The 3,408-nt window shown below is 34.7% G+C and overlaps 1 pseudogene; it reads left to right on the top strand.

Moving 5' to 3' along the window:
• Positions 1–1,360: 1,360 nt before the first annotated feature.
• Positions 1,361–2,517, top strand: LOC117696982 (zinc finger CCCH domain-containing protein 15 pseudogene; annotated as a pseudogene).
• The last annotated feature ends 891 nt before the right edge of the window (positions 2,518–3,408 follow it).

The following is a 3,408-nucleotide window of genomic DNA, read 5'->3' as shown; positions in this document are numbered from 1 at the left end:
TTAGTCTGTTCTTAGTGTTAGAGATCAAATTATAATACATTTTCTGTATAAATACTTGCTTTGTTTTCAGTAGTCAAAATCAGAGTTATTTATAACTGTGCCATCTAGTATATTGGTTTGTTTGTTTGTTTGTTTATTTATTTATCTCACTGTGTAGACCAGGCTGGCTCAAATGCAGAAATCCTCCTGCCTCTGCCTCCCAAGTGCTGAGATTAAAGGATGTGCCACCACTGCCCGGCAGTATTTTGGTTTAAATTTTTAAGAAAAGTATCAACCAGTCTACTCTGATCAACCACTTCACTTGATGCTTCTCATTCTTGGCTCTGTAGGGTTTTGTGTTTTGTTCTGTTTTGTTTTGTGTGTGTGTGTGTGTGTGTGTGTGTGTGTGTGTGTGTGTGTGTAGTAATGTCAAACTATGTATTATGTAGTGATTTTATGGAATTTCTGAGTGTGTAAATGGGTGTATCTCTGCATCTGTATTTTTATGCCTTTTCTTAGACTCTTTTCCTCCTGTTTGTTTTGTCCTGTTTTGATGCGGTGGTTTTTGTTTTATCTTACTGTGTTTTGTTTTATTTTATTATTATCACTTTGAAGCCTGTTTGTTTTCTTAATGAGAGACACAAAAGACTGGACCTGGAAAGGAAGGGAGGTAGGTGGAGCTTGGAAAAGTAAAGGGGCATCAGTAATCCAGACATTATGTGAGGTAGAATCCATTTTCAATAAAAGAAAAAAATAAAGCACAACATGTGCCATGAAGCTTTTCTCTTAGTTATAATCAAATCTAGTCAATTTGGCAACTGAGATTAGTTATCATACTTGGCATCTACACAGTCCACAGATTAAGCCTTCTCATGTGCCATTTTCATCACAAGTCTTAGAAGAGACATTGTTCTCACCTCAGTTATGCATTTGAAACAACCAAACATTATTCAATGTGTAGGTACTGTGAAATGGCACAGTGTTGGCACTTGGAACTAAGTCTATACATTATAATTATCATTTATTGTGTTAAGTAATTAGAATATTATTTTAGTAAATACATGTTTTCCATATACAACCAAATATTTTTGAAATTGTGGTTTTCTAAATATTTTTCTTCAAAGAAATACCCTGCAATATTCCTGCAACAGATGTATTCATTTTGGTTGATTCCAGATCTAATCAAGTGAACCCTAAGATTTACCATCTCATCAAGTGTCCTTTAAAGGAGGGCTAGTTGAATAAAGTATTAGTAATTTATTAGCTAGAAGAGCAAACTAGCTAAATAAAATAACAAAAAAGACTTAATGGAAGTCTTTACATAAATACTATATAAGCTTCATAGGATACATTTCTTTAAAAAATATAAGGACACATGAGCATGGTGGGCAATATTTTTTTTTTAAAAGAGAGGCAAAGAGAAGTGATATTCAAATTTTATTCAACCCATCAAGTGAAATTTGGTCAAAAGAATCTATGACAGGTAGTGCAAAGAGAAGCTGAAAAGAGGTTGAAGAAAGATTACAGGAAGAAAGTACTACCAGAACTAAATGGGTTCTTCAAACCTGTAGCTGCTGCACAAAAAATAAGTAAGGGTGCAGATGTCAAATTTGTGGTATGTGTATTCTTCAAACAGGAACAATGTGTGAAAAATAAAGTGTATAGACTAATGCAAGAGATGAAGAAGATGAAGAATTTGAGAAAGATACTTGGGATAATTGGGATTAGAACAAGCTAGAAGGAGAAGTAAACAAGAAGCTCAGTGAGGCAGTAAAGAGAAAACCCAAAATTTAAACAGTGTGCACACATTTCTATGAAGATATTGAAAATAACAATTATGGCTGGGTTTGGGTGTATCGTGAAGGTGGGGACAATCGCATGTATGTCCATGTACTTCCTCCTGGATTCATGCTAAAGAGAGACAAAAAGAAAGAAGAGAAATAATACAAGATCTCATTAGAAGATCTAATTGAAAGAGAGTGTTCTCATCTGAGGTTCAAATGTTACTACTAAAGTCACTTGAGAATCTTCTCCTGCATGGAAGAAAAGGAAAAGACAAGAAAAAAATTAGTAAACTTGATCAAGATCTGGAGAGACAGAAAGCCAACTTCAAAGCAGGGAAAGCACAGGTGCTCAGCATTCGAATTTCATCTTGAGCTGATCAACAATGAGGATGAGGATGTAGACGATACCTGTTACATTCATGTGACAGGTGGTGATGAGGTTAATGATTCTATGGTATAAATGACATATATGTGCCTGTACATCCCAAGAGATGTAGAAAAAAAAAAACCAACAGTATCATTGGGTCCAGTCTTTAAAGATTCAACACATATGCTTCAGATAAAGATGAGAAAAATTAAGTGAAGCATCTGGAGTTTGGGTGGAAAATGGTGGAAGCAGTGATTTGGGCAAGGACAGCAGAGGGAGAGGATAGGAAAATGGAGCCATCGATGCTGTTCCTGTTGATGAAAATCTGCTCTGTGGCGAAGATCTTGATGAACTAGAAGAATTAAAACACTTGATTTAGAAGAATGACAACAAACAGATCAAGGAAGAAAATTAGGTCAGCTCAACATGATCAACATGAAAAGAAATCGAAGATGTTAATTGTTTTGCCACCTAGAATCAACAGGATGTTTACTTTTCCATGGTAAAGCAGGAGGGTTTCTGTCCTCCACAAAAGAAATACTATTCCAACATCTTCTCTTCTGACTTTGACTACATCTCACAGTAAGTTCAGAGTTGTTGGTGCTAAATGAAAAATGGTCGTTACAGAAGATGATTGTTGTTGCAACTGTCCACCCATGTAGGAAATCTCCTTTTCTGGCTTTTGGGCATTTGTAATTTCCAGGAATAATTAGTTCACACCTAAAATACTTTCTGTTTGATGCAATTTTTAAGGAGTGGTTTCCTTTCCTATGTAGTTACATGTTTTAGATAATGCCCCAAAAGTGAGCACTGTTCTTGATAAAGAAAACTGTATATTTAGATTTAATTTTGTACATCTTTGAACAATGATATGGAAACTGAGAATGGGACTGGTTCAACCCAACAGGGTCAGCTACAATGCCCTATATTAAAGCTGTTTGACATTCTCCCATACTTTGCCAATAAAGTTGTAAATAAAAACATCATATATCCAAAAAATGTAACTCAAGAATTAAATTATTTCTATGGCACTGTCACTTGTATGATAGGCCATTGAATATACCATTAAGTGGTTATCTAAGAAAATTAGGATGGAATCTGAAAAAATCAAAAGCAAAGGAGGTAACTGAGTCTTTTACTATGTGGTCATCTGATTCATATAAACATTTTTCCTGGTCTATAAGCTTATGTTTACTGTACAGTCATGCACCAAATATGAAAACAACTAATGAGAAGAAAACATAAAGTTAGGCTCTGAATTATTTAGATTCCAGTTAA

This window comes from Arvicanthis niloticus, chromosome 1 (assembly GCF_011762505.2).
Source record: "Arvicanthis niloticus isolate mArvNil1 chromosome 1, mArvNil1.pat.X, whole genome shotgun sequence".
Classification (NCBI taxonomy): Eukaryota; Metazoa; Chordata; class Mammalia; order Rodentia; family Muridae; genus Arvicanthis; species Arvicanthis niloticus.
The sequence above is the reverse complement of the archived record's forward strand: the minus strand, read 5'-3'. Positions and strand labels throughout refer to the sequence as shown.